Below are 25722 nucleotides of genomic sequence, written 5' to 3'. Positions count from 1 at the left end.
TATAGTGTAAGAATTATTATTTTTAATATATTCAACTTTAAGTTATGTATTATTTATGTTAATATTTAAACTTATTTTCAAGATGATTTTTATGTTGTTAACAAGTCTTTTAATTTTTTAGGTGTATAATGCTTAATATGTGCATATAATCTATCAGTTTATAATATATTTGCTCTATAGTGTAAGAATTATTATTTTTAATATATTCAACTTTAAGTTATGTATTATTTATGTTAATATTTGAACTTATTTTCAATATGATTTTTATGTTGCTATGTAATCTTTATGTTAACAAGTCTTTTAATTTTTTAGGTGTATAATGCTTAATATGTGCATATAATCTATCAGTTTATAATATATTTGCTCTATAGTGTAAGAATTATTATTTTTAATATATTCAACTTTAAGTTATGTATTATTTATGTTAATATTTGAACTTATTTTCAATATGATTTTTATGTTGCTATGTAATCTTTATGTTAACAAGTCTTTTAATTTTTTAGGTGTATAATGCTTAATATGTGCATATAATCTATCAGTTTATAATATATTTGCTCTATAGTGTAAGAATTATTATTTTTAATATATTCAACTTTAAGTTATGTATTATTTATGTTAATATTTGAACTTATTTTCAATATGATTTTTATGTTGCTGTGTAATCTTTATGTTAACAAGTCTTTTAATTTTTTAGGTGTATAATGCTTAATATGTGCATATAATCTATCAGTTTATAATATATTTTCTCTATAGTGTAAGAATTATTATTTTTAATATATTCAACTTTAAGTTATGTATTATTTATGTTAATATTTGAACTTATTTTCAATATGATTTTTATGTTGCTGTGTAATCTTTATGTTAACAAGTCTTTTAATTTTTTAGGTGTATAATGCTTAATATGTGTATATAATCTATCAGTTTATAATATATTTGCTCTATAGTGTAAGAATTATTATTTTTAATATATTCAACTTTAAGTTATGTATTATTTATGTTAATATTTGAACTTATTTTCAATATGATTTTTATGTTGCTGTGTAATCTTTATGTTAACAAGTCTTTTAATTTTTTAGGTGTATAATGCTTAATATGTGTATATAATCTATCAGTTTATAATATATTTGCTCTATAGTGTAAGAATTATTATTTTTAATATATTCAACTTTAAGTTATGTATTATTTATGTTAATATTTGAACTTATTTTCAAGATGATTTTTATGTTGTTAACAAGTCTTTTAATTTTTTAGGTGTATAATGCTTAATATGTGCATTTAATCTATCAGTTTATAATATATTTGCTCTATAGTGTAAGAATTATTATTTTTAATATATTCAACTTTAAGTTATGTATTATTTATGTTAATATTTGAACTTATTTTCAATATGATTTTTATGTTGCTGTGTAATCTTTATGTTAACAAGTCTTTTAATTTTTTAGGTGTATAATGCTTAATATGTGTATATAATCTATCAGTTTATAATATATTTGCTCTATAGTGTAAGAATTATTATTTTTAATATATTCAACTTTAAGTTATGTATTATTTATGTTAATATTTGAACTTATTTTCAATATGATTTTTATGTTGCTGTGTAATCTTTATGTTAACAAGTCTTTTAATTTTTTAGGTGTATAATGCTTAATATGTGCATATAATCTATCAGTTTATAATATATTTGCTCTATAGTGTAAGAATTATTATTTTTAATATATTCAACTTTAAGTTATGTATTATTTATGTTAATATTTGAACTTATTTTCAAGATGATTTTTATGTTGTTAACAAGTCTTTTAATTTTTTAGGTGTATAATGCTTAATATGTGCATATAATCTATCAGTTTATAATATATTTGCTCTATAGTGTAAGAATTATTATTTTTAATATATTCAACTTTAAGTTATGTATTATTTATGTTAATATTTGAACTTATTTTCAATATGATTTTTATGTTGTTGTGTAATCTTTATGTTAACAAGTCTTTTAATTTTTTAGGTGTATAATGCTTAATATGTGCATATAATCTATCAGTTTATAATATATTTTCTCTATAGTGTAAGAATTATTATTTTTAATATATTCAACTTTAAGTTATGTATTATTTATGTTAATATTTGAACTTATTTTCAATATGATTTTTATGTTGCTATGTAATCTTTATGTTAACAAGTCTTTTAATTTTTTAGGTGTATAATGCTTAATATGTGCATATAATCTATCAGTTTATAATATATTTGCTCTATAGTGTAAGAATTATTATTTTTAATATATTCAACTTTAAGTTATGTATTATTTATGTTAATATTTGAACTTATTTTCAAGATGATTTTTATGTTGTTAACAAGTCTTTTAATTTTTTAGGTGTATAATGCTTAATATGTGCATATAATCTATCAGTTTATAATATATTTTCTCTATAGTGTAAGAATTATTATTTTTAATATATTCAACTTTAAGTTATGTATTATTTATGTTAATATTTGAACTTATTTTCAATATGATTTTTATGTTGCTGTGTAATCTTTATGTTAACAAGTCTTTTAATTTTTTAGGTGTATAATGCTTAATATGTGTATATAATCTATCAGTTTATAATATATTTGCTCTATAGTGTAAGAATTATTATTTTTAATATATTCAACTTTAAGTTATGTATTATTTATGTTAATATTTGAACTTATTTTCAATATGATTTTTATGTTGCTGTGTAATCTTTATGTTAACAAGTCTTTTAATTTTTTAGGTGTATAATGCTTAATATGTGCATATAATCTATCAGTTTATAATATATTTGCTCTATAGTGTAAGAATTATTATTTTTAATATATTCAACTTTAAGTTATGTATTATTTATGTTAATATTTGAACTTATTTTCAAGATGATTTTTATGTTGTTAACAAGTCTTTTAATTTTTTAGGTGTATAATGCTTAATATGTGCATATAATCTATCAGTTTATAATATATTTGCTCTATAGTGTAAGAATTATTATTTTTAATATATTCAACTTTAAGTTATGTATTATTTATGTTAATATTTGAACTTATTTTCAATATGATTTTTATGTTGCTATGTAATCTTTATGTTAACAAGTCTTTTAATTTTTTAGGTGTATAATGCTTAATATGTGCATATAATCTATCAGTTTATAATATATTTGCTCTATAGTGTAAGAATTATTATTTTTAATATATTCAACTTTAAGTTATGTATTATTTATGTTAATATTTGAACTTATTTTCAATATGATTTTTATGTTGCTGTGTAATCTTTATGTTAACAAGTCTTTTAATTTTTTAGGTGTATAATGCTTAATATGTCCATATAATCTATCAGTTTATAATATATTTTCTCTATAGTGTAAGAATTATTATTTTTAATATATTCAACTTTAAGTTATGTATTATTTATGTTAATATTTGAACTTATTTTCAATATGATTTTTATGTTGCTGTGTAATCTTTATGTTAACAAGTCTTTTAATTTTTTAGGTGTATAATGCTTAATATGTGTATATAATCTATCAGTTTATAATATATTTGCTCTATAGTGTAAGAATTATTATTTTTAATATATTCAACTTTAAGTTATGTATTATTTATGTTAATATTTGAACTTATTTTCAATATGATTTTTATGTTGCTGTGTAATCTTTATGTTAACAAGTCTTTTAATTTTTTAGGTGTATAATGCTTAATATGTGCATATAATCTATCAGTTTATAATATATTTGCTCTATAGTGTAAGAATTATTATTTTTAATATATTCAACTTTAAGTTATGTATTATTTATGTTAATATTTAAACTTATTTTCAAGATGATTTTTATGTTGTTAACAAGTCTTTTAATTTTTTAGGTGTATAATGCTTAATATGTGCATATAATCTATCAGTTTATAATATATTTGCTCTATAGTGTAAGAATTATTATTTTTAATATATTCAACTTTAAGTTATGTATTATTTATGTTAATATTTGAACTTATTTTCAATATGATTTTTATGTTGCTATGTAATCTTTATGTTAACAAGTCTTTTAATTTTTTAGGTGTATAATGCTTAATATGTGCATATAATCTATCAGTTTATAATATATTTGCTCTATAGTGTAAGAATTATTATTTTTAATATATTCAACTTTAAGTTATGTATTATTTATGTTAATATTTGAACTTATTTTCAATATGATTTTTATGTTGCTATGTAATCTTTATGTTAACAAGTCTTTTAATTTTTTAGGTGTATAATGCTTAATATGTGCATATAATCTATCAGTTTATAATATATTTGCTCTATAGTGTAAGAATTATTATTTTTAATATATTCAACTTTAAGTTATGTATTATTTATGTTAATATTTGAACTTATTTTCAATATGATTTTTATGTTGCTGTGTAATCTTTATGTTAACAAGTCTTTTAATTTTTTAGGTGTATAATGCTTAATATGTGCATATAATCTATCAGTTTATAATATATTTTCTCTATAGTGTAAGAATTATTATTTTTAATATATTCAACTTTAAGTTATGTATTATTTATGTTAATATTTGAACTTATTTTCAATATGATTTTTATGTTGCTGTGTAATCTTTATGTTAACAAGTCTTTTAATTTTTTAGGTGTATAATGCTTAATATGTGTATATAATCTATCAGTTTATAATATATTTGCTCTATAGTGTAAGAATTATTATTTTTAATATATTCAACTTTAAGTTATGTATTATTTATGTTAATATTTGAACTTATTTTCAATATGATTTTTATGTTGCTGTGTAATCTTTATGTTAACAAGTCTTTTAATTTTTTAGGTGTATAATGCTTAATATGTGCATATAATCTATCAGTTTATAATATATTTGCTCTATAGTGTAAGAATTATTATTTTTAATATATTCAACTTTAAGTTATGTATTATTTATGTTAATATTTGAACTTATTTTCAAGATGATTTTTATGTTGTTAACAAGTCTTTTAATTTTTTAGGTGTATAATGCTTAATATGTGCATATAATCTATCAGTTTATAATATATTTGCTCTATAGTGTAAGAATTATTATTTTTAATATATTCAACTTTAAGTTATGTATTATTTATGTTAATATTTGAACTTATTTTCAATATGATTTTTATGTTGCTGTGTAATCTTTATGTTAACAAGTCTTTTAATTTTTTAGGTGTATAATGCTTAATATGTGTATATAATCTATCAGTTTATAATATATTTGCTCTATAGTGTAAGAATTATTATTTTTAATATATTCAACTTTAAGTTATGTATTATTTATGTTAATATTTGAACTTATTTTCAATATGATTTTTATGTTGCTGTGTAATCTTTATGTTAACAAGTCTTTTAATTTTTTAGGTGTATAATGCTTAATATGTGCATATAATCTATCAGTTTATAATATATTTGCTCTATAGTGTAAGAATTATTATTTTTAATATATTCAACTTTAAGTTATGTATTATTTATGTTAATATTTGAACTTATTTTCAAGATGATTTTTATGTTGTTAACAAGTCTTTTAATTTTTTAGGTGTATAATGCTTAATATGTGCATATAATCTATCAGTTTATAATATATTTGCTCTATAGTGTAAGAATTATTATTTTTAATATATTCAACTTTAAGTTATGTATTATTTATGTTAATATTTGAACTTATTTTCAATATGATTTTTATGTTGTTGTCTAATCTTTATGTTAACAAGTCTTTTAATTTTTTAGGTGTATAATGCTTAATATGTGCATATAATCTATCAGTTTATAATATATTTTCTCTATAGTGTAAGAATTATTATTTTTAATATATTCAACTTTAAGTTATGTATTATTTATGTTAATATTTGAACTTATTTTCAATATGATTTTTATGTTGCTATGTAATCTTTATGTTAACAAGTCTTTTAATTTTTTAGGTGTATAATGCTTAATATGTGCATATAATCTATCAGTTTATAATATATTTGCTCTATAGTGTAAGAATTATTATTTTTAATATATTCAACTTTAAGTTATGTATTATTTATGTTAATATTTGAACTTATTTTCAATATGATTTTTATGTTGTTGTGTAATCTTTATGTTAACAAGTCTTTTAATTTTTTAGGTGTATAATGCTTAATATGTGCATATAATCTATCAGTTTATAATATATTTTCTCTATAGTGTAAGAATTATTATTTTTAATATATTCAACTTTAAGTTATGTATTATTTATGTTAATATTTGAACTTATTTTCAATATGATTTTTATGTTGCTGTGTAATCTTTATGTTAACAAGTCTTTTAATTTTTTAGGTGTATAATGCTTAATATGTGTATATAATCTATCAGTTTATAATATATTTGCTCTATAGTGTAAGAATTATTATTTTTAATATATTCAACTTTAAGTTATGTATTATTTATGTTAATATTTGAACTTATTTTCAATATGATTTTTATGTTGCTGTGTAATCTTTATGTTAACAAGTCTTTTAATTTTTTAGGTGTATAATGCTTAATATGTGCATATAATCTATCAGTTTATAATATATTTGCTCTATAGTGTAAGAATTATTATTTTTAATATATTCAACTTTAAGTTATGTATTATTTATGTTAATATTTGAACTTATTTTCAAGATGATTTTTATGTTGTTAACAAGTCTTTTAATTTTTTAGGTGTATAATGCTTAATATGTGCATATAATCTATCAGTTTATAATATATTTGCTCTATAGTGTAAGAATTATTATTTTTAATATATTCAACTTTAAGTTATGTATTATTTATGTTAATATTTGAACTTATTTTCAATATGATTTTTATGTTGCTATGTAATCTTTATGTTAACAAGTCTTTTAATTTTTTAGGTGTATAATGCTTAATATGTGCATATAATCTATCAGTTTATAATATATTTGCTCTATAGTGTAAGAATTATTATTTTTAATATATTCAACTTTAAGTTATGTATTATTTATGTTAATATTTGAACTTATTTTCAATATGATTTTTATGTTGTTGTGTAATCTTTATGTTAACAAGTCTTTTAATTTTTTAGGTGTATAATGCTTAATATGTGCATATAATCTATCAGTTTATAATATATTTTCTCTATAGTGTAAGAATTATTATTTTTAATATATTCAACTTTAAGTTATGTATTATTTATGTTAATATTTGAACTTATTTTCAATATGATTTTTATGTTGCTGTGTAATCTTTATGTTAACAAGTCTTTTAATTTTTTAGGTGTATAATGCTTAATATGTGTATATAATCTATCAGTTTATAATATATTTGCTCTATAGTGTAAGAATTATTATTTTTAATATATTCAACTTTAAGTTATGTATTATTTATGTTAATATTTGAACTTATTTTCAATATGATTTTTATGTTGCTGTGTAATCTTTATGTTAACAAGTCTTTTAATTTTTTAGGTGTATAATGCTTAATATGTGCATATAATCTATCAGTTTATAATATATTTGCTCTATAGTGTAAGAATTATTATTTTTAATATATTCAACTTTAAGTTATGTATTATTTATGTTAATATTTGAACTTATTTTCAAGATGATTTTTATGTTGTTAACAAGTCTTTTAATTTTTTAGGTGTATAATGCTTAATATGTGCATATAATCTATCAGTTTATAATATATTTGCTCTATAGTGTAAGAATTATTATTTTTAATATATTCAACTTTAAGTTATGTATTATTTATGTTAATATTTGAACTTATTTTCAATATGATTTTTATGTTGCTATGTAATCTTTATGTTAACAAGTCTTTTAATTTTTTAGGTGTATAATGCTTAATATGTGCATATAATCTATCAGTTTATAATATATTTGCTCTATAGTGTAAGAATTATTATTTTTAATATATTCAACTTTAAGTTATGTATTATTTATGTTAATATTTGAACTTATTTTCAATATGATTTTTATGTTGTTGTGTAATCTTTATGTTAACAAGTCTTTTAATTTTTTAGGTGTATAATGCTTAATATGTGCATATAATCTATCAGTTTATAATATATTTTCTCTATAGTGTAAGAATTATTATTTTTAATATATTCAACTTTAAGTTATGTATTATTTATGTTAATATTTGAACTTATTTTCAATATGATTTTTATGTTGCTGTGTAATCTTTATGTTAACAAGTCTTTTAATTTTTTAGGTGTATAATGCTTAATATGTGCATTTAATCTATCAGTTTATAATATATTTGCTCTATAGTGTAAGAATTATTATTTTTAATATATTCAACTTTAAGTTATGTATTATTTATGTTAATATTTGAACTTATTTTCAATATGATTTTTATGTTGCTATGTAATCTTTATGTTAACAAGTCTTTTAATTTTTTAGGTGTATAATGCTTAATATGTGCATATAATCTATCAGTTTATAATATATTTTCTCTATAGTGTAAGAATTATTATTTTTAATATATTCAACTTTAAGTTATGTATTATTTATGTTAATATTTGAACTTATTTTCAAGATGATTTTTATGTTGTTGTGTAATCTTTATGTTAACAAGTCTTTTAATTTTTTAGGTGTATAATGCTTAATATGTGCATATAATCTATCAGTTTATAATATATTTTCTCTATAGTGTAAGAATTATTATTTTTAATATATTCAACTTTAAGTTATGTATTATTTATGTTAATATTTGAACTTATTTTCAATATGATTTTTATGTTGCTGTGTAATCTTTATGTTAACAAGTCTTTTAATTTTTTAGGTGTATAATGCTTAATATGTGTATATAATCTATCAGTTTATAATATATTTGCTCTATAGTGTAAGAATTATTATTTTTAATATATTCAACTTTAAGTTATGTATTATTTATGTTAATATTTGAACTTATTTTCAATATGATTTTTATGTTGCTGTGTAATCTTTATGTTAACAAGTCTTTTAATTTTTTAGGTGTATAATGCTTAATATGTGCATATAATCTATCAGTTTATAATATATTTGCTCTATAGTGTAAGAATTATTATTTTTAATATATTCAACTTTAAGTTATGTATTATTTATGTTAATATTTGAACTTATTTTCAAGATGATTTTTATGTTGTTAACAAGTCTTTTAATTTTTTAGGTGTATAATGCTTAATATGTGCATATAATCTATCAGTTTATAATATATTTGCTCTATAGTGTAAGAATTATTATTTTTAATATATTCAACTTTAAGTTATGTATTATTTATGTTAATATTTGAACTTATTTTCAATATGATTTTTATGTTGCTATGTAATCTTTATGTTAACAAGTCTTTTAATTTTTTAGGTGTATAATGCTTAATATGTGCATATAATCTATCAGTTTATAATATATTTGCTCTATAGTGTAAGAATTATTATTTTTAATATATTCAACTTTAAGTTATGTATTATTTATGTTAATATTTGAACTTATTTTCAAGATGATTTTTATGTTGTTAACAAGTCTTTTAATTTTTTAGGTGTATAATGCTTAATATGTGCATATAATCTATCAGTTTATAATATATTTGCTCTATAGTGTAAGAATTATTATTTTTAATATATTCAACTTTAAGTTATGTATTATTTATGTTAATATTTGAACTTATTTTCAATATGATTTTTATGTTGCTATGTAATCTTTATGTTAACAAGTCTTTTAATTTTTTAGGTGTATAATGCTTAATATGTGCATATAATCTATCAGTTTATAATATATTTGCTCTATAGTGTAAGAATTATTATTTTTAATATATTCAACTTTAAGTTATGTATTATTTATGTTAATATTTGAACTTATTTTCAATATGATTTTTATGTTGTTGTGTAATCTTTATGTTAACAAGTCTTTTAATTTTTTAGGTGTATAATGCTTAATATGTGCATATAATCTATCAGTTTATAATATATTTTCTCTATAGTGTAAGAATTATTATTTTTAATATATTCAACTTTAAGTTATGTATTATTTATGTTAATATTTGAACTTATTTTCAATATGATTTTTATGTTGCTGTGTAATCTTTATGTTAACAAGTCTTTTAATTTTTTAGGTGTATAATGCTTAATATGTGCATTTAATCTATCAGTTTATAATATATTTGCTCTATAGTGTAAGAATTATTATTTTTAATATATTCAACTTTAAGTTATGTATTATTTATGTTAATATTTGAACTTATTTTCAATATGATTTTTATGTTGCTATGTAATCTTTATGTTAACAAGTCTTTTAATTTTTTAGGTGTATAATGCTTAATATGTGCATATAATCTATCAGTTTATAATATATTTTCTCTATAGTGTAAGAATTATTATTTTTAATATATTCAACTTTAAGTTATGTATTATTTATGTTAATATTTGAACTTATTTTCAAGATGATTTTTATGTTGTTGTGTAATCTTTATGTTAACAAGTCTTTTAATTTTTTAGGTGTATAATGCTTAATATGTGCATATAATCTATCAGTTTATAATATATTTTCTCTATAGTGTAAGAATTATTATTTTTAATATATTCAACTTTAAGTTATGTATTATTTATGTTAATATTTGAACTTATTTTCAATATGATTTTTATGTTGCTGTGTAATCTTTATGTTAACAAGTCTTTTAATTTTTTAGGTGTATAATGCTTAATATGTGTATATAATCTATCAGTTTATAATATATTTGCTCTATAGTGTAAGAATTATTATTTTTAATATATTCAACTTTAAGTTATGTATTATTTATGTTAATATTTGAACTTATTTTCAATATGATTTTTATGTTGCTGTGTAATCTTTATGTTAACAAGTCTTTTAATTTTTTAGGTGTATAATGCTTAATATGTGCATATAATCTATCAGTTTATAATATATTTGCTCTATAGTGTAAGAATTATTATTTTTAATATATTCAACTTTAAGTTATGTATTATTTATGTTAATATTTGAACTTATTTTCAAGATGATTTTTATGTTGTTAACAAGTCTTTTAATTTTTTAGGTGTATAATGCTTAATATGTGCATATAATCTATCAGTTTATAATATATTTGCTCTATAGTGTAAGAATTATTATTTTTAATATATTCAACTTTAAGTTATGTATTATTTATGTTAATATTTGAACTTATTTTCAATATGATTTTTATGTTGCTATGTAATCTTTATGTTAACAAGTCTTTTAATTTTTTAGGTGTATAATGCTTAATATGTGCATATAATCTATCAGTTTATAATATATTTGCTCTATAGTGTAAGAATTATTATTTTTAATATATTCAACTTTAAGTTATGTATTATTTATGTTAATATTTGAACTTATTTTCAATATGATTTTTATGTTGTTGTGTAATCTTTATGTTAACAAGTCTTTTAATTTTTTAGGTGTATAATGCTTAATATGTGCATATAATCTATCAGTTTATAATATATTTTCTCTATAGTGTAAGAATTATTATTTTTAATATATTCAACTTTAAGTTATGTATTATTTATGTTAATATTTGAACTTATTTTCAATATGATTTTTATGTTGCTGTGTAATCTTTATGTTAACAAGTCTTTTAATTTTTTAGGTGTATAATGCTTAATATGTGTATATAATCTATCAGTTTATAATATATTTGCTCTATAGTGTAAGAATTATTATTTTTAATATATTCAACTTTAAGTTATGTATTATTTATGTTAATATTTGAACTTATTTTCAATATGATTTTTATGTTGCTGTGTAATCTTTATGTTAACAAGTCTTTTAATTTTTTCGGTGTATAATGCTTAATATGTGCATATAATCTATCAGTTTATAATATATTTGCTCTATAGTGTAAGAATTATTATTTTTAATATATTCAACTTTAAGTTATGTATTATTTATGTTAATATTTGAACTTATTTTCAAGATGATTTTTATGTTGTTAACAAGTCTTTTAATTTTTTAGGTGTATAATGCTTAATATGTGCATATAATCTATCAGTTTATAATATATTTGCTCTATAGTGTAAGAATTATTATTTTTAATATATTCAACTTTAAGTTATGTATTATTTATGTTAATATTTGAACTTATTTTCAATATGATTTTTATGTTGCTATGTAATCTTTATGTTAACAAGTCTTTTAATTTTTTAGGTGTATAATGCTTAATATGTGCATATAATCTATCAGTTTATAATATATTTGCTCTATAGTGTAAGAATTATTATTTTTAATATATTCAACTTTAAGTTATGTATTATTTATGTTAATATTTGAACTTATTTTCAATATGATTTTTATGTTGCTGTGTAATCTTTATGTTAACAAGTCTTTTAATTTTTTAGGTGTATAATGCTTAATATGTGCATATAATCTATCAGTTTATAATATATTTGCTCTATAGTGTAAGAATTATTATTTTTAATATATTCAACTTTAAGTTATGTATTATTTATGTTAATATTTGAACTTATTTTCAATATGATTTTTATGTTGCTGTGTAATCTTTATGTTAACAAGTCTTTTAATTTTTTAGGTGTATAATGCTTAATATGTGCATATAATCTATCAGTTTATAATATATTTGCTCTATAGTGTAAGAATTATTATTTTTAATATATTCAACTTTAAGTTATGTATTATTTATGTTAATATTTGAACTTATTTTCAATATGATTTTTATGTTGCTGTGTAATCTTTATGTTAACAAGTCTTTTAATTTTTTAGGTGTATAATGCTTAATATGTGTATATAATCTATCAGTTTATAATATATTTTCTCTATAGTGTAAGAATTATTATTTTTAATATATTCAACTTTAAGTTATGTATTATTTATGTTAATATTTGAACTTATTTTCAATATGATTTTTATGTTGCTGTGTAATCTTTATGTTAACAAGTCTTTTAATTTTTTAGGTGTATAATGCTTAATATGTGCATATAATCTATCAGTTTATAATATATTTGCTCTATAGTGTAAGAATTATTATTTTTAATATATTCAACTTTAAGTTATGTATTATTTATGTTAATATTTGAACTTATTTTCAAGATGATTTTTATGTTGTTAACAAGTCTTTTAATTTTTTAGGTGTATAATGCTTAATATGTGCATATAATCTATCAGTTTATAATATATTTGCTCTATAGTGTAAGAATTATTATTTTTAATATATTCAACTTTAAGTTATGTATTATTTATGTTAATATTTGAACTTATTTTCAATATGATTTTTATGTTGCTATGTAATCTTTATGTTAACAAGTCTTTTAATTTTTTAGGTGTATAATGCTTAATATGTGCATATAATCTATCAGTTTATAATATATTTGCTCTATAGTGTAAGAATTATTATTTTTAATATATTCAACTTTAAGTTATGTATTATTTATGTTAATATTTGAACTTATTTTCAATATGATTTTTATGTTGCTGTGTAATCTTTATGTTAACAAGTCTTTTAATTTTTTAGGTGTATAATGCTTAATATGTGCATATAATCTATCAGTTTATAATATATTTGCTCTATAGTGTAAGAATTATTATTTTTAATATATTCAACTTTAAGTTATGTATTATTTATGTTAATATTTGAACTTATTTTCAATATGATTTTTATGTTGCTGTGTAATCTTTATGTTAACAAGTCTTTTAATTTTTTAGGTGTATAATGCTTAATATGTGCATATAATCTATCACTTTATAATATATTTGCTCTATAGTGTAAGAATTATTATTTTTAATATATTCAACTTTAAGTTATGTATTATTTATGTTAATATTTGAACTTATTTTCAATATGATTTTTATGTTGCTGTGTAATCTTTATGTTAACAAGTCTTTTAATTTTTTAGGTGTATAATGCTTAATATGTGCATATAATCTATCAGTTTATAATATATTTGCTCTATAGTGTAAGAATTATTATTTTTAATATATTCAACTTTAAGTTATGTATTATTTATGTTAATATTTGAACTTATTTTCAAGATGATTTTTATGTTGTTAACAAGTCTTTTAATTTTTTAGGTGTATAATGCTTAATATGTGCATATAATCTATCAGTTTATAATATATTTGCTCTATAGTGTAAGAATTATTATTTTTAATATATTCAACTTTAAGTTATGTATTATTTATGTTAATATTTGAACTTATTTTCAATATGATTTTTATGTTGCTATGTAATCTTTATGTTAACAAGTCTTTTAATTTTTTAGGTGTATAATGCTTAATATGTGCATATAATCTATCAGTTTATAATATATTTGCTCTATAGTGTAAGAATTATTATTTTTAATATATTCAACTTTAAGTTATGTATTATTTATGTTAATATTTGAACTTATTTTCAATATGATTTTTATGTTGTTGTGTAATCTTTATGTTAACAAGTCTTTTAATTTTTTAGGTGTATAATGCTTAATATGTGCATATAATCTATCAGTTTATAATATATTTTCTCTATAGTGTAAGAATTATTATTTTTAATATATTCAACTTTAAGTTATGTATTATTTATGTTAATATTTGAACTTATTTTCAATATGATTTTTATGTTGCTGTGTAATCTTTATGTTAACAAGTCTTTTAATTTTTTAGGTGTATAATGCTTAATATGTGTATATAATCTATCAGTTTATAATATATTTGCTCTATAGTGTAAGAATTATTATTTTTAATATATTCAACTTTAAGTTATGTATTATTTATGTTAATATTTGAACTTATTTTCAATATGATTTTTATGTTGCTGTGTAATCTTTATGTTAACAAGTCTTTTAATTTTTTAGGTGTATAATGCTTAATATGTGCATATAATCTATCAGTTTATAATATATTTGCTCTATAGTGTAAGAATTATTATTTTTAATATATTCAACTTTAAGTTATGTATTATTTATGTTAATATTTGAACTTATTTTCAAGATGATTTTTATGTTGTTAACAAGTCTTTTAATTTTTTAGGTGTATAATGCTTAATATGTGCATATAATCTATCAGTTTATAATATATTTGCTCTATAGTGTAAGAATTATTATTTTTAATATATTCAACTTTAAGTTATGTATTATTTATGTTAATATTTGAACTTATTTTCAATATGATTTTTATGTTGCTATGTAATCTTTATGTTAACAAGTCTTTTAATTTTTTAGGTGTATAATGCTTAATATGTGCATATAATCTATCAGTTTATAATATATTTGCTCTATAGTGTAAGAATTATTATTTTTAATATATTCAACTTTAAGTTATGTATTATTTATGTTAATATTTGAACTTATTTTCAATATGATTTTTATGTTGCTGTGTAATCTTTATGTTAACAAGTCTTTTAATTTTTTAGGTGTATAATGCTTAATATGTGCATATAATCTATCAGTTTATAATATATTTGCTCTATAGTGTAAGAATTATTATTTTTAATATATTCAACTTTAAGTTATGTATTATTTATGTTAATATTTGAACTTATTTTCAATATGATTTTTATGTTGCTGTGTAATCTTTATGTTAACAAGTCTTTTAATTTTTTAGGTGTATAATGCTTAATATGTGTATATAATCTATCAGTTTATAATATATTTTCTCTATAGTGTAAGAATTATTATTTTTAATATATTCAACTTTAAGTTATGTATTATTTATGTTAATATTTGAACTTATTTTCAATATGATTTTTATGTTGCTGTGTAATCTTTATGTTAACAAGTCTTTTAATTTTTTAGGTGTATAATGCTTAATATGTGCATATAATCTATCAGTTTATAATATATTTGCTCTATAGTGTAAGAATTATTATTTTTAATATATTCAACTTTAAGTTATGTATTATTTATGTTAATATTTGAACTTATTTTCAAGATGATTTTTATGTTGTTAACAAGTCTTTTAATTTTTTAGGTGTATAATGCTTAATATGTGCATATAATCTATCAGTTTATAATATATTTGCTCTATAGTGTAAGAATTATTATTTTTAATATATTCAACTTTAAGTTATGTATTATTTATGTTAATATTTGAACTTATTTTCAATATGATTTTTATGTTGCTATGTAATCTTTATGTTAACAAGTCTTTTAATTTTTTAGGTGTATAATGCTTAATATGTGCATATAATCTATCAGTTTATAATATATTTGCTCTATAGTGTAAGAATTATTATTTTTAATATATTCAACTTTAAGTTATGTATTATTTATGTTAATATTTGAACTTATTTTCAATATGATTTTTATGTTGCTGTGTAATCTTTATGTTAACAAGTCTTTTAATTTTTTAGGTGTATAATGCTTAATATGTGCATATAATCTATCAGTTTATAATATATTTGCTCTATAGTGTAAGAATTATTATTTTTAATATATTCAACTTTAAGTTATGTATTATTTATGTTAATATTTGAACTTATTTTCAATATGATTTTTATGTTGCTGTGTAATCTTTATGTTAACAAGTCTTTTAATTTTTTAGGTGTATAATGCTTAATATGTGCATATAATCTATCAGTTTATAATATATTTGCTCTATAGTGTAAGAATTATTATTTTTAATATATTCAACTTTAAGTTATGTATTATTTATGTTAATATTTGAACTTATTTTCAATATGATTTTTATGTTGCTGTGTAATCTTTATGTTAACAAGTCTTTTAATTTTTTAGGTGTATAATGCTTAATATGTGCATATAATCTATCAGTTTATAATATATTTGCTCTATAGTGTAAGAATTATTATTTTTAATATATTCAACTTTATGTTATGTATTATTTATGTTAATATTTGAACTTATTTTCAATATGATTTTTATGTTGCTGTGTAATCTTTATGTTAACAAGTCTTTTAATTTTTTAGGTGTATAATGCTTAATATGTGCATATAATCTATCAGTTTATAATATATTTGCTCTATAGTGTAAGAATTATTATTTTTAATATATTCAACTTTAAGTTATGTATTATTTATGTTAATATTTGAACTTATTTTCAATATGATTTTTATGTTGCCGTGTAATCTTTATGTTAACAAGTCTTTTAATTTTTTAGGTGTATAATGCTTAATATGTGCATATAATCTATCAGTTTATAATATATTTGCTCTATAGTGTAAGAATTATTATTTTTAATATATTCAACTTTAAGTTATGTATTATTTATGTTAATATTTGAACTTATTTTCAATATGATTTTTATGTTGTTAACAAGTCTTTTAATTTTTTAGGTGTATAATGCTTAATATGTGCATATAATCTATCAGTTTATAATATATTTGCTCTATAGTGTAAGAATTATTATTTTTAATATATTCAACTTGAAGTTATGTATTATTTATGTTAATATTTGAACTTATTTTCAATATGATTTTTATGTTGCTATGTAATCTTTATGTTAACAAGTCTTTTAATTTTTTAGGTGTATAATGCTTAATATGTGCATATAATCTATCAGTTTATAATATATTTGCTCTATAGTGTAAGAATTATTATTTTTAATATATTCAACTTTAAGTTATGTATTATTTATGTTAATATTTGAACTTATTTTCAATATGATTTTTATGTTGCTGTGTAATCTTTATGTTAACAAGTCTTTTAATTTTTTAGGTGTAAAATGCTTAATATGTGCATATAATCTATCAGTTTATAATATATTTGCTCTATAGTGTAAGAATTATTATTTTTAATATATTCAACTTTAAGTTATGTATTATTTATGTTAATATTTGAACTTATTTTCAATATGATTTTTATGTTGCTGTGTAATCTTTATGTTAACAAGTCTTTTAATTTTTTAGGTGTATAATGTTTAATATGTGCATATAATCTATCAGTTTATAATATATTTTCTCTATAGTGTAAGAATTATTATTTTTAATATATTCAACTTTAAGTTATGTATTATTTATGTTAATATTTGAACTTATTTTCAATATGATTTTTATGTTGCTGTGTAATCTTTATGTGAACAAGTCTTTTAATTTTTTAGGTGTATAATGCTTAATATGTGCATATAATCTATCAGTTTATAATATATTTGCTCTATAGTGTAAGAATTATTATTTTTAATATATTCAACTTTAAGTTATGTATTATCTATGTTAATATTTGAACTTATTTTCAATATGATTTTTATGTTGCTGTATAATCTTTATGTTAACAAGTCTTTTAATTTTTTAGGTGTATAATGCTTAATATGTGCATATAATCTATCAGTTTATAATATATTTGCTCTATAGTGTAAGAATTATTATTTTTAATATATTCAACTTTAAGTTATGTATTATTTATGTTAATATTTGAACTTATTTTCAATATGATTTTTATGTTGCCGTGTAATCTTTATGTTAACAAGTCTTTTAATTTTTTAGGTGTATAATGCTTAATATGTACATATAATCTATCAGTTTATAATATATTTGCTCTATAGTGTAAGAATTATTATTTTTAATATATTCAACTTTAAGTTATGTATTATTTATGTTAATATTTGAACTTATTTTCAATATGATTTTTATGTTGTTAACAAGTCTTTTAATTTTTTAGGTGTATAATGCTTAATATGTGCATATAATCTATCAGTTTATAATATATTTGCTCTATAGTGTAAGAATTATTATTTTTAATATATTCAACTTGAAGTTATGTATTATTTATGTTAATATTTGAACTTATTTTCAATATGATTTTTATGTTGCTATGTAATCTTTATGTTAACAAGTCTTTTAATTTTTTAGGTGTATAATGCTTAATATGTGCATATAATCTATCAGTTTATAATATATTTGCTCTATAGTGTAAGAATTATTATTTTTAATATATTCAACTTTAAGTTATGTATTATTTATGTTAATATTTGAACTTATTTTCAATATGATTTTTATGTTGCTGTGTAATCTTTATGTTAACAAGTCTTTTAATTTTTTAGGTGTAAAATGCTTAATATGTGCATATAATCTATCAGTTTATAATATATTTTCTCTATAGTGTAAGAATTATTATTTTTAATATATTCAACTTTAAGTTATGTATTATTTATGTTAATATTTGAACTTATTTTCAATATGATTTTTATGTTGCTGTGTAATCTTTATGTTAACAAGTCTTTTAATTTTTTAGGTGTATAATGCTTAATATGTGCATATAATCTATCAGTTTATAATATATTTTCTCTATAGTGTAAGAATTATTATTTTTAATATATTCAACTTTAAGTTATGTATTATTTATGTTAATATTTGAACTTATTTTCAATATGATTTTTATGTTGCTGTGTAATCTTTATGTTAACAAGTCTTTTAATTTTTTAGGTGTATAATGTTTAATATGTGCATATAATCTATCAGTTTATAATATATTTGCTCTATAGTGTAAGAATTATTATTTTTAATATATTCAACTTTAAGTTATGTATTATTTATGTTAATATTTGAACTTATTTTCAATATGATTTTTATGTTGCTGTATAATCTTTATGTTAACAAGTCTTTTAATTTTTTAGGTGTATAATGCTTAATATGTGCATATAATCTATCAGTTTATAATATATTTGCTCTATAGTGTAAGAATTATTATTTTTAATATATTCAACTTTAAGTTATGTATTATTTATGTTAATATTTGAACTTATTTTCAATATGATTTTTATGTTGTTAACAAGTCTTTTAATTTTTTAGGTGTATAATGCTTAATATGTGCATATAATCTATCAGTTTATAATATATTTTCTCTATAGTGTAAGAATTATTATTTTTAATATATTCAACTTTAAGTTATGTATTATTTATGTTAATATTTGAACTTATTTTCAATATGATTTTTATGTTGCTGTGTAATCTTTATGTTAACAAGTCTTTTAATTTTTTAGGTGTATAATGCTTAATATGTGCATATAATCTATCAGTTTATAATATATTTTCTCTATAGTGTAAGAATTATTATTTTTAATATATTCAACTTTAAGTTATGTATTATTTATGTTAATATTTGAACTTATTTTCAATATGATTTTTATGTTGCTGTGTAATCTTTATGTTAACAAGTCTTTTAATTTTTTAGGTGTATAATGTTTAATATGTGCATATAATCTATCAGTTTATAATATATTTGCTCTATAGTGTAAGAATTATTATTTTTAATATATTCAACTTTAAGTTATGTATTATTTATGTTAATATTTGAACTTATTTTCAATATGATTTTTATGTTGCTGTATAATCTTTATGTTAACAAGTCTTTTAATTTTTTAGGTGTATAATGCTTAATATGTGCATATAATCTATCAGTTTATAATATATTTGCTCTATAGTGTAAGAATTATTATTTTTAATATATTCAACTTTAAGTTATGTATTATTTATGTTAATATTTGAACTTATTTTCAATATGATTTTTATGTTGTTAACAAGTCTTTTAATTTTTTAGGTGTATAATGCTTAATATGTGCATATAATCTATCAGTTTATAATATATTTGCTCTATAGTGTAAGAATTATTATTTTTAATATATTCAACTTTAAGTGATGTATTATTTATGTTAATATTTGAACTTATTTTCAATATGATTTTTATGATGCTGTGTAATCTTTATGTTAACAAGTCTTTTAATTTTTTAGGTGTATAATGCTTAATATGTGCATATAATCTATCAGTTTATAATATATTTGCTCTATAGTGTAAGAATTATTATTTTTAATATATTCAACTTTAAGTTATGTATTATTTATGTTAATATTTGAACTTATTTTCAATATGATTTTTATGTTGCTGTGTAATCTTTATGTTAACAAGTCTTTTAATTTTTTAGGTATATAATGCTTAATATGTGCATATAATCTATCAGTTTATAATATATTTGCTCTATAGTGTAAGAATTATTATTTTTAATATATTCAACTTTAAGTTATGTATTATTTATGTTAATATTTGAACTTATTTTCAATATGATTTTTATGATGCTGTGTAATCTTTATGTTAACAAGTCTTTTAATTTTTTAGGTGTATAATGCTTAATATGTGCATATAATCTATCAGTTTATAATATATTTGCTCTATAGTGTAAGAATTATTATTTTTAATATATTCAACTTTAAGTTATGTATTATTTATGTTAATATTTGAACTTATTTTCAATATGATTTTTATGTTGCTGTGTAATCTTTATGTTAACAAGTCTTTTAATTTTTTAGGTATATAATGCTTAATATGTGCATATAATCTATCAGTTTATAATATATTTGCTCTATAGTGTAAGAATTATTATTTTTAATATATTCAACTTTAAGTTATGTATTATTTATGTTAATATTTGAACTTATTTTCAATATGATTTTTATGTTGCCGTGTAATCTTTATGTTAACAAGTCTTTTAATTTTTTAGGTGTATAATGCTTAATATGTGCATATAATCTATCAGTTTATAATATATTTGCTCTATAGTGTAAGAATTATTATTTTTAATATATTCAACTTTAAGTTATGTATTATTTATGTTAATATTTGAACTTATTTTCAATATGATTTTTATGTTGTTAACAAGTCTTTTAATTTTTTAGGTGTATAATGCTTAATATGTGCATATAATCTATCAGTTTATAATATATTTGCTCTATAGTGTAAGAATTATTATTTTTAATATATTCAACTTGAAGTTATGTATTATTTATGTTAATATTTGAACTTATTTTCAATATGATTTTTATGTTGCTATGTAATCTTTATGTTAACAAGTCTTTTAATTTTTTAGGTGTATAATGCTTAATATGTGCATATAATCTATCAGTTTATAATATATTTGCTCTATAGTGTAAGAATTATTATTTTTAATATATTCAACTTTAAGTTATGTATTATTTATGTTAATATTTGAACTTATTTTCAATATGATTTTTATGTTGCTGTGTAATCTTTATGTTAACAAGTCTTTTAATTTTTTAGGTGTAAAATGCTTAATATGTGCATATAATCTATCAGTTTATAATATATTTGCTCTATAGTGTAAGAATTATTATTTTTAATATATTCAACTTTAAGTTATGTATTATTTATGTTAATATTTGAACTTATTTTCAATATGATTTTTATGTTGCTGTGTAATCTTTATGTTAACAAGTCTTTTAATTTTTTAGGTGTATAATGCTTAATATGTGCATATAATCTATCAGTTTATAATATATTTTCTCTATAGTGTAAGAATTATTATTTTTAATATATTCAACTTTAAGTTATGTATTATTTATGTTAATATTTGAACTTATTTTCAATATGATTTTTATGTTGCTGTGTAATCTTTATGTTAACAAGTCTTTTAATTTTTTAGGTGTATAATGCTTAATATGTGCATATAATCTATCAGTTTATAATATATTTGCTCTATAGTGTAAGAATTATTATTTTTAATATATTCAACTTTAAGTTATGTATTATTTATGTTAATATTTGAACTTATTTTCAATATGATTTTTATGTTGCTGTATAATCTTTATGTTAACAAGTCTTTTAATTTTTTAGGTGTATAATGCTTAATATGTGCATATAATCTATCAGTTTATAATATATTTGCTCTATAGTGTAAGAATTATTATTTTTAATATATTCAACTTTAAGTTATGTATTATTTATGTTAATATTTGAACTTATTTTCAATATGATTTTTATGTTGTTAACAAGTCTTTTAATTTTTTAGGTGTATAATGCTTAATATGTGCATATAATCTATCAGTTTATAATATATTTGCTCTATAGTGTAAGAATTATTATTTTTAATATATTCAACTTTAAGTGATGTATTATTTATGTTAATATTTGAACTTATTTTCAATATGATTTTTATGATGCTGTGTAATCTTTATGTTAACAAGTCTTTTAATTTTTTAGGTGTATAATGCTTAATATGTGCATATAATCTATCAGTTTATAATATATTTGCTCTATAGTGTAAGAATTATTATTTTTAATATATTCAACTTTAAGTTATGTATTATTTATGTTAATATTTGAACTTATTTTCAATATGATTTTTATGTTGCTGTGTAATCTTTATGTTAACAAGTCTTTTAATTTTTTAGGTATATAATGCTTAATATGTGCATATAATCTATCAGTTTATAATATATTTGCTCTATAGTGTAAGAATTATTATTTTTAATATATTCAACTTTAAGTTATGTATTATTTATGTTAATATTTGAACTTATTTTCAATATGATTTTTATGTTGCTGTGTAATCTTTATGTTAACAAGTCTTTTAATTTTTTAGGTGTATAATGCTTAATATGTGCATATAATCTATCAGTTTATAATATATTTGCTCTATAGTGTAAGAATTATTATTTTTAATATATTCAACTTTAAGTTATGTATTATTTATGTTAATATTTGAACTTATTTTCAATATGATTTTTATGTTGTTAACAAGTCTTTTAATTTTTTAGGTGTATAATGCTTAATATGTGCATATAATCTATCAGTTTATAATATATTTTCTCTATAGTGTAAGAATTATTATTTTTAATATATTCAACTTTAAGTTATGTATTATTTATGTTAATATTTGAACTTATTTTCAATATGATTTTTATGTTGCTGTGTAATCTTTATGTTAACAAGTCTTTTAATTTTTTAGGTGTATAATGCTTAATATGTGCATATAATCTATCAGTTTATAATATATTTTCTCTATAGTGTAAGAATTATTATTTTTAATATATTCAACTTTAAGTTATGTATTATTTATGTTAATATTTGAACTTATTTTCAATATGATTTTTATGTTGCTGTGTAATCTTTATGTTAACAAGTCTTTTAATTTTTTAGGTGTATAATGTTTAATATGTGCATATAATCTATCAGTTTATAATATATTTGCTCTATAGTGTAAGAATTATTATTTTTAATATATTCAACTTTAAGTTATGTATTATTTATGTTAATATTTGAACTTATTTTCAATATGATTTTTATGTTGCTGTATAATCTTTATGTTAACAAGTCTTTTAATTTTTTAGGTGTATAATGCTTAATATGTGCATATAATCTATCAGTTTATAATATATTTGCTCTATAGTGTAAGAATTATTATTTTTAATATATTCAACTTTAAGTTATGTATTATTTATGTTAATATTTGAACTTATTTTCAATATGATTTTTATGTTGTTAACAAGTCTTTTAATTTTTTAGGTGTATAATGCTTAATATGTGCATATAATCTATCAGTTTATAATATATTTGCTCTATAGTGTAAGAATTATTATTTTTAATATATTCAACTTTAAGTGATGTATTATTTATGTTAATATTTGAACTTATTTTCAATATGATTTTTATGATGCTGTGTAATCTTTATGTTAACAAGTCTTTTAATTTTTTAGGTGTATAATGCTTAATATGTGCATATAATCTATCAGTTTATAATATATTTGCTCTATAGTGTAAGAATTATTATTTTTAATATATTCAACTTTAAGTTATGTATTATTTATGTTAATATTTGAACTTATTTTCAATATGATTTTTATGTTGCTGTGTAATCTTTATGTTAACAAGTCTTTTAATTTTTTAGGTATATAATGCTTAATATGTGCATATAATCTATCAGTTTATAATATATTTGCTCTATAGTGTAAGAATTATTATTTTTAATATATTCAACTTTAAGTTATGTATTATTTATGTTAATATTTGAACTTATTTTCAATATGATTTTTATGATGCTGTGTAATCTTTATGTTAACAAGTCTTTTAATTTTTTAGGTGTATAATGCTTAATATGTGCATATAATCTATCAGTTTATAATATATTTGCTCTATAGTGTAAGAATTATTATTTTTAATATATTCAACTTTAAGTTATGTATTATTTATGTTAATATTTGAACTTATTTTCAATATGATTTTTATGTTGCTGTGTAATCTTTATGTTAACAAGTCTTTTAATTTTTTAGGTATATAATGCTTAATATGTGCATATAATCTATCAGTTTATAATATATTTGCTCTATAGTGTAAGAATTATTATTTTTAATATATTCAACTTTAAGTTATGTATTATTTATGTTAATATTTGAACTTATTTTCAATATGATTTTTATGTTGCCGTGTAATCTTTATGTTAACAAGTCTTTTAATTTTTTAGGTGTATAATGCTTAATATGTGCATATAATCTATCAGTTTATAATATATTTGCTCTATAGTGTAAGAATTATTATTTTTAATATATTCAACTTTAAGTTATGTATTATTTATGTTAATATTTGAACTTATTTTCAATATGATTTTTATGTTGTTAACAAGTCTTTTAATTTTTTAGGTGTATAATGCTTAATATGTGCATATAATCTATCAGTTTATAATATATTTGCTCTATAGTGTAAGAATTATTATTTTTAATATATTCAACTTGAAGTTATGTATTATTTATGTTAATATTTGAACTTATTTTCAATATGATTTTTATGTTGCTATGTAATCTTTATGTTAACAAGTCTTTTAATTTTTTAGGTGTATAATGCTTAATATGTGCATATAATCTATCAGTTTATAATATATTTGCTCTATAGTGTAAGAATTATTATTTTTAATATATTCAACTTTAAGTTATGTATTATTTATGTTAATATTTGAACTTATTTTCAATATGATTTTTATGTTGCTGTGTAATCTTTATGTTAACAAGTCTTTTAATTTTTTAGGTGTAAAATGCTTAATATGTGCATATAATCTATCAGTTTAT

Source organism: Lactuca serriola, chromosome 7, assembly GCF_051521515.1.
Source record: "Lactuca serriola cultivar US96UC23 chromosome 7, Lser_US96UC23_V15, whole genome shotgun sequence".
Classification (NCBI taxonomy): Eukaryota; Viridiplantae; Streptophyta; class Magnoliopsida; order Asterales; family Asteraceae; genus Lactuca; species Lactuca serriola.
This window is presented reverse-complemented; position numbering follows the sequence as displayed.